The following is an 8,858-nucleotide window of genomic DNA, read 5'->3' as shown; positions in this document are numbered from 1 at the left end:
CCAGATAAACCCATTTTTCAAGAAAATGTTGTAGCTCTCAGATGTAAGGTAAACATTTTATGAGGAGAAAAAATCTTGCCTCCCCTAGCCTTTAAATAGCCATATACAATTTACTTTATCGGATTGATAGGCAAACAATAATATTAATGTATAAGTAGCAAAGCAATCCACCATCTTTATAATAGGTGGTGGATATTCATATTCGCGTTCGCTATCTAACCAACATGCACTTGCAAATGGATCGGGTTGGTATTTTTAGTTCCACAAGGTGTTTTGTAATTCCAAGATGTGCAACTATTAAGCCATATAGTCCACAAAAGTCACTATATTTTAGAAAATTATCACAAAGTCACTATATTTTTGTTCTTTTTCCGATTTCAACACCTAGAATGTGATGTCACCAAAAGTGTCATGTCAACATGCGATGTTGACATGTCACATCATTGAAACTGACACGTTAGTAGGCAACCGGGTTGACCGGTTAAGTGGTCAGAATTGTAACAAACTGGAAGCAGGGTGTCCAATTTGAGACAAAAAATATCATAGTGTCAAAATCGAATTTCTGTGTAAACTTAGTGACTTTTGTGACATTATTCATTTAGTTTTTAACAGTAATGTTGGAAATTTAGAGGTTTAAATTGCAAGTTGACAATTTTCCATCTGTCCCATATAGGTGGGTAGAAGAACTAAAATAACGTTTATTAGGGTTTTCTCTTCTTTAGCCTTCAAATTTGTTAGTAGAAATTAAGGAATGTGTTAAGCTCACATGTGCGTCTAGCTAGACCAAGGACACAAGACACGAGGTTCAAGAAATGATGCGATTTAAGTGCACTTTGAAGCACACCACATCAGTTGCTAGAAACTGAGGAGCTTTTTATTTTATTATAGAACATGTGACACATGGCAAGCCACGATAGGGTTGTCGACTTAATAGTCCGCATTTTTTGTGGCTTCCTAGGGTTTCTAGTTTTCAGCAACCAATACAACTCTTCTGGAGCCGTATTCCACACCCCAAAATCAAGATCTAATTTCTCCTCTCTCTCTATATATATATGGTTTCAAGCAAGCAATTCCAGTTCTTCCAAGTTTCCAAGTATTCGCTTTTCGTTTATCAGTTCTTTCATAAACATTGGAAAGAATGATAATCTCCATTAAATATTAGGTTTTACACTGAAGCTTACAACCATTGAGGGACGTAAGAATCTTCAAGGACATGTGTAACACCCGTTTATTTATTAGTTAAATAAATAAATTAATGAACGAATGGTAGCCTGAAATAAATAATTATATATGCAGGGTGTTGGGTTCAAGGAGTTAATTGCCACATTTTTAGTAGTCACAGGTTAAAAGTGTAAGTTACAGATTAGTTTTGTAAGTAATATTGAAGGCAGGGGCTGCATGGTAACAATTAGGACTCAATATGGAAGGAATTATGGAAGCAAAGGGTAAAAGGTAAATTCTGGATTTATATTGTAAAGATTTGTGGAATCAGGGGTTGAAAAGGTAAATTTCGTATTAATTTTGAAAGAAAAAGAGAAAGGAGGGACCAAAGATGTTATTATGGAGAAAAGTTTATGGGACGGGGGTATATAGACATCAGCACCCGTCTAACCCTAAACCTAACCCATAGTTGCAGCCGCCGTCGTCGGAAGCTCTCCAGCCGCCACCCTTCTTCGTCGTTCCGATCAACGAGTCCGGCGAGCAGGTCGTTTCCCAATCGACGCTATCAGCCACCGTTTGCATTGTCGGGCCTGAAAGTTACCGCCTCCGTCGCTACACCGCCCTGTGAAGAAGACGAAGACGTCGCCGTCCGCTTGACCCCTACTGTTACATTGCTACTGCCGCCGCCGTAGGGCTCGTTTCTTCTACTCCAGACATCGGTTGCCATTCCGAAAGGCTACCGTGTCGTGTGTCGCTGTTTCAGCCGCTATGAGCACCGTTGTAGTGCTGCTGTTCCGCCGCCTTGAAGTCGTTGCTGCCGCCGTCGACACCGACTAGGAGCGCAGCTGTTGCCGCCGTTCATAACCGTCGTCCACCGCATGTTGTCCGTATTTGTGCTATCGTGTGCTGGGCTGATGATCGAAAGAAACCACCGCCACCACCGTGAGGTGGTGGCTATCATCGCAAAGCACCGCCTGCCGGTATCCAACCTCCTTCTGCCGCCGCCGTGAGCCACCAGGTGGGTGGTTGGGGTACATCTCGCAGATCAGAAGCAAGTATGGATGGATGTGTTCCTGTTTTCTTTGGTGGGTTGTGTGTGTTTTGTCTAGCCGGAAAGTCGAGAATAGCCACCGCCACCACGTGCCACCGCCGGCCACCGCAAGGGTGGTTACGTGTGTGTGTTTATTTTAGTGTAGTGTGTGTGTGCGTTTATTTTGGTATTTTCATTGTAAATTGTAACAAAAGAAAATGGAATAATGAGAAAGAAACTCAAAACCACCACCGTGAAGTGGTGGCTGGCGCCACCGGCCGCCGTGTTGGGTGGCGGTGTGCTTTGCCTCGTTGTGTTGATTCGTTTGGGGTACTTGAAACCCTAATGGGCCCAAAGGAGCCCTAATGAGCCCAATAAGGCTTAATGGGCTTAATAAACCCTAATGGGTCCAGTGAACCCTAATGGGCTTAAGGACTTGATTGTGGGCCTATTGGGCTAAGATGGGGTTGGAAACCCTAATTAGGGTTTAGAAAAGCCTAATATTGGATTTATGGGCTTGGACTTATTGAGACCCACTTGTGGGCCATTGGAATAATGGAATTGTGTGATTAAGCCCAATCACACCATATGACTTATTTAGAAGAATGATGGACTTAATGGATTAAGTCCTTAATGGATTAAGTCCTTAATGGGTTAAGTGAGAAACATTTAACCCTAATCGTCATTTTATGTGAAACCCTAATTTCACATGGGTGTATTGTTGGGCCTTCTATTGGGCCTTGATGATTGCGTTATTAATGGGCCATCCAAAGTCAAGCAAATGGACTAGAATATTTAATGGGCCTAGGGTAAGGCCCATGTAAGGGGTTTGGGCCCAATTTGGAAAATTGGGCCATAGTTTGGGCCTTAATGATTATATGATGTTGGGCCTTAGAATGAGACCATGTAAAGGTTTGGGCCCAGTTTGGAAAATTGGGCCATATGTTGGGCTTTGAGCCATAGTTGGACTTTTGGGCCTTTGGATTGGGCCTTGGGCTTGCATAAAGCCAAGCTTGGGGTAATGTAGTAATTATCCAAAGTATGTACTCATGGTTATGTAGTGGAACCCGATTATTAATTGGGTGTTATTTTGGTGTTGACAGTTCGGGAATCTGTCAGCCAGCAGCTGGGGTTGAGTCTGTGGGACTTCAGCAATGTGGGATTGTGTCTACGGGACTTCAGCAGTGTGAGGTGAGTTACCTTCCAGTAGGGGTGGGTCTAAGGCCACAATGTCGGCCCACCAACAGGGGTAGTTGGTAGATAATTGTCTTTGTGATAATTATATTGGTATGATATGTTTGTGAGATATGCTTATGTGATATGCTATGTGTGTTAATGGTAGTAGCAGGGAATAGTTTTTCCCTGACTCGGTCGTTAGGACCGAAGGGTAGGTCAGTACCCCAGATATGCCTGACTGTATGGTTATATCCTGTTATTGTATGATAGTGGTAGGGGTGAAATAGTCCCCGGTTACCGGTTGAAAGATACCGATGACAGTTACCGGTTGAAAGATACCGATGGCAGATACCGGTTGAAAGATACCGATGGCAGTTACCGGTTGAAAGATACCAATGGCAGATACCGGTTGAAAGATACCGATGGCAGATACCAGTTGAAAGATACCGATGACAGTTACCGGTTGGAAGATACCGAAGGGGTATACAGAACCCATGCAATGCTTATCTGTCTGTTTATGATATGTTAGTATGTGATCAACATGTTTATGATATGTTAGTATGTGATCAGTATGTTTATGATGTTAGTACATGATCAGTATGTTTATGACATATTATTATGTGATAGTGGTAGGGGTGAAATAGTCCCCGGTTACCGGTTGAAAGATACCGATGGCAGTTACCGGTTGAGAGATACCGATGGTGTTATGTGGTATGTGGTATGATGGGGGAACTCACTAAGCTTCGTGCTTACGGTTTACAGTTTCGGTTTCAGGTACTTTGTTTCAAAGGAAGGAGCCAGCTTGGTCGCAGCGCATCACACTATGTTTTCCGCACACGAGATCCTTGGGATTATACTCTGATATGGTTTCATAATATTATATCTTGATTATTCACACTTTGGTTTTATGTAATAACCTAATTAAAAATGAAATTTTTGGCCTTGAATTTTGGGAGGTTACAAGTTGGTATCAGAGCCTTGGTTTAAGGGATTCGGGCACACTCTCGGGTGTGTCTGGACTCAAACTAAGGGCTTGGTATGAAAATTGTCAAAAAAAAATCATTTTATAAAAAGAATTTGGATGGAGAAAAGAACTTTGAAAAGAACAAGGTGTGTGATGCGTGCAATCAGCCGAGCTCAAGTAAGTTTTCGCCAAGATACCTATACATGTTGTGTTATGATATGATATGATTATGAGAACTGCATGCTAGACTAGGGCTAAGGATCTAGGAAGATGCCTTATGTGCCTGCTGTATGTGCTTGCTGAATTACATGATAGTACTGATCAGTCAGTGATAGGATAGCCTGTTTAGGTTATGCCTGATTGTATGAGCCTTTGGAGTTACATGCTAGTATAGATTCCTGATAGGAGGATAAACCGATTTGATTGGAATGTGTTGGTTAGATTTCCCATTGTCTGAATGCTGTTTGCTTTGTGCTTCGAGGGACTCTTGGTAATGTGAGCTAGCTACTAAGTGAATATGCTAAATCGCGAGTGGCTATATTCATGAGGTAGCTAGTTGACATTTGTGGGAAGTCCTTCAGCAGCTGAGGACTGGGTGAGTACGGGAACCTAGGAAAGCCTAGAAAGTGCTTTAGTGGGTTCGGTTGCGCTGCTAGCGAGCATTCAGGGTACCAGTTTGAGGAAGTGACTTGGAGGATTCAGAAGGATTGCTGAGGAAAGTATGGATAGGTGTGGAAGGTAGTATTGGGCCCGTACTACTGAAAGCACAGGATCCATACTCGAGTCAGTGAGAGTCTTGGCGAATCTGAGAAGCTTCAGGGGAAGTTTGTGACCCGGTTTGGGGACAGAGGATGTTCCAGTTGTTGCAGCTTAGCCATTGGCAAGCGAGCTAGTGAGCGTGACAGGGTGTCAGACCCTGAAGGATATGATTTCCAAGAGTTGCAGATGCGAGATCGATTTGGAGCACCCTGGAAGGAGAGGTTCGTGCCAGGTGCGTATAGTAGAGGGTCCCGGGAAGAGACCCGTGACTTCTGATCATCGGGTGAAAGGCCAGCAGGGCCTGATTCAGTGCACCACGTACATGATAGTGCGCAAGGGAGTTTGTCGCTCGAAGGGTTTAGGCTGCTACAGGTGTGGCAGGGTTGATCATGTCAGCTGAGGGTGATCAGTATTCCTCCAGATGTTGCGGGTATGTCGTCTTCTACTGCTGCTAGATGGATGTTGGGAATACGTATCGCTTTGGAATTGTGAGTGAGTTTGGATAAGTCAGATCTCGGGACGGTTTTCTGCTAGTGTTTGGGTTATCAAGGATCATATATGCCATCCTGCATGCCGAAAGGTCCTTGATGAACCCACAGAGGGACGCATCTTGCGGAGTGGGTTCCGTGCGTACCGTTATCATTCCGGATCCTTGTCGGGATCTATGCAGGAGTATTATTTAGAGGATACTCGGTCAGGGTTGGAGTGATAGTTCTCCAGTGAAGTCAACGTTCAGGGGTTCTATCCTGGTTCAGGTATGGTCGGTAATTGTCTATGGATGAACTTTGGAGTTCAAGGCACTACTGTTGCTAGGACAGGACTGGTAACATGAAGAGGGTAGTGTCAGTTGCGGGTGCTAGGCGCATAAGTGGTTGGTCATCGGATGTTCATGAGAATTGTATTTTCGCATGGGCTATGTTCGGTTAGAGTTCAGTGGTACTGCAAGATTGGAAGTGGGAACGAGGATTCGTCAGCCAGAGTAAAGATTGAGACCTTCAATTGACAGCATGGGAGATGGATTGAGGTGTCAGATTGGACCAGATTTCAAGAGTACTCTTCAAGATTTCAGAGGATGGGTGATCTTAAGGTTTAATCAGTGATTAAACGCTAGCATTGGTAAGCACAGGTCGTCATCAGTGGGATATTAGAAAGCGAGATGGATTGGGAATCCTTCAATTCTCGCAGGCCGTGAAGACTTAGTCGAATCTAAGTGGGGGAGAGACTTTTTATAAAGTTCTCCCACTGTGAGTTCTGGTTGCGCAAGGTGCAATCTCCTGGGAACCTTGTCAACCAGAAGGGTATTCTGGTCGATCCGGCCAAGATAGAGGCTGCGATGCAGTGGGAGATTCTGAGATCTCCAATTGAGACTCAGAGCTTCCCGGGTCTAGCGGGATATTACCAGAGATTTATACGGGATTTCTCCGAGATTGAGGTTCCTTTGACCCGACTGACCAAGAAGTCGGTGGCCTTTCGTTGGGGGCCTGAGCAGCAAGCAGCCTTCGAGACTCTCAGACAGCGGTTGTGTGAGGCACCGTTTCTCACCCGGCTAGAGGGTGTAGATGATTTTGTGGTTTACTGTGACGCTTTGATCCCAGGCATGGGTACGGTACTGATACAATGGGGTCACGTGATAGCAGGTTTCGGGAACCAGGTTAGAGTTCCGGTTAGGACTCAAGTTCAGTTGTGTGTTAGATCGAGTGCGTGTTCGACCCAGTATGGAAAGTGTTGTAAGACTACGGGGGTAGCCAGAGCATTCACTAGCAGTCAGATAGTTTGGAAAGTGTTGTAAGACTACGGGGGTAGCCGTAGCATTCACTAACGATCAGGTAGTATGGAAAGTGTTGTAAGACTACGGGGGTAGCCGTAGCATTCACTAACGATCAGGTAGTATGGAAAGTGTTGTAAGACTACGGGGGTAGCCGTAGCATTCACTAGCGATCAGGTGGTATGGAAAGTGTTGTAAGACTACGGGGGTTGCCGTAGCATTCACTAGCGATCAGGTGGTATGGAAAGTGTTGTAAGACTACGGGGGTAGTCGTAGCATTCACTAGCAATCAGTTAGTATGGGAAGTGTTGTAAGACTGCGGGGGTAGCCGTAGCATTCACCAGTTGTTAGTTAGCATGGGAAGTGTTGTAAGACTACGGGGGTAGCCGTAGCATTCATTAGCGGTCAGATAGTGATAGAGTGTCGTGAGACTGCGGGTGTAGCCGTAGCATTCGCTTGGTCGGCAGATAGCATGAGCGCGTTGTTAGGACACAGAATGAACAGTGGTACGCACCAGTTTGGGTGCAACATTGAGGATATGGAAATCCACGAATCAGATTTTGGATTTATCTCGATGGATTAGATCTGGTTGAGCCAGTGATAATACTGTAGGAGCGCCACTACAGTTACGGGATCAGGGAAGCAATGGACCGTATAAGATTGGTTGTGATATAAGGCTACCATTGGTTAGGTAGCAATCACTTTTAGCCTGGATTTGATGACGTCAGAATTCGACGTATAGACCCGAGCGGTTGGATCAGGAGGTTGTTAGAGCCTCAGCGACATGATAACTAGTGGCAACTAGTTCCAAAGAAGGATTTCGTTCAGAAGTCGTGTAGAGCGACTGTGTATAAGTCTTTTGGCTCCGTAGTCGGGTTGGAACCCAATATTTCAGATGATTTTCGAACGAATTGAGACCAGGAAGGCCTCGGTAGATTTTGGAAAGTAGTCATGTAACATCATACTGCTTCAGGCAGAACAATGTTCAAGCAGTTTCAGTGTTTGGGCAATGTTAGCATTGGTGCTTCGGGTTGCGAGTATGGGCGGAATAACTAAATGATTTGGGGAGTGACAAGTCACTCACGACAGGATTAGCTGAACCTTGGTCGAGTAAAAGTGATATGCAAGGATATTTGGGTCTGTGACCCTGTATTATAGTGGGACCCGCGAGTGATCAGAAGTTAAGTAGTCAGTTGTGGAATAAACAGATTGGACTCGTCGATGATGTTTCAGTATGAGTGGTCTGTCAGGGAATCAGACCATCTCGAGATAGTAGATTCAGACGAAGTAGAAGTGATCCTGTTGCGAGGAATTCGTTCATATGGGGATATTAGGGCCTTGCGAAGATTGGTCACAGCTACCCTGGGAAGGCTAGGGTGTGCCCAAGACGGTGATCATGTTACTAGAAGTGGGTTGGCATATAAGAAATAGTAAGTAGTGATTTCGAGGACGAAATCTAATTTAAGTGGGGGAGAGTTGTAACACCCGTTTATTTATTAGTTAAATAAATAAATTAATGAACGAATGGTAGCCTGAAATAAATAATTATATATGCAGGGTGTTGGGTTCAAGGAGTTAATTGCCACATTTTTAGTAGTCACAGGTTAAAAGTGTAAGTTACAGATTAGTTTTGTAAGTAATATTGAAGGCAGGGGCTGCATGGTAACAATTAGGACTCAATATGGAAGGAATTATGGAAGCAAAGGGTAAAAGGTAAATTCTGGATTTATATTGTAAAGATTTGTGGAATCAGGGGTTGAAAAGGTAAATTTCGTATTAATTTTGAAAGAAAAAGAGAAAGGAGGGACCAAAGATGTTATTATGGAGAAAAGTTTATGGGACGGGGGTATATAGACATCAGCACCCGTCTAACCCTAAACCTAACCCATAGTTGCAGCCGCCGTCGTCGGAGGCTCTCCAGCCCCACCCTTCTTCGTCGTTCCGATCAACGAGTCCGGCGAGCAGGTCGTTTCCCAATCGACGCTATCAGCCACCGTTTGCGT

This window comes from Lactuca virosa, chromosome 1 (genome assembly GCF_052849685.1).
Source record: "Lactuca virosa cultivar CGN04683 chromosome 1, Lactuca_virosa_CGN04683_v6, whole genome shotgun sequence".
Classification (NCBI taxonomy): Eukaryota; Viridiplantae; Streptophyta; class Magnoliopsida; order Asterales; family Asteraceae; genus Lactuca; species Lactuca virosa.
The sequence above is the reverse complement of the archived record's forward strand: the minus strand, read 5'-3'. Positions refer to the sequence as shown.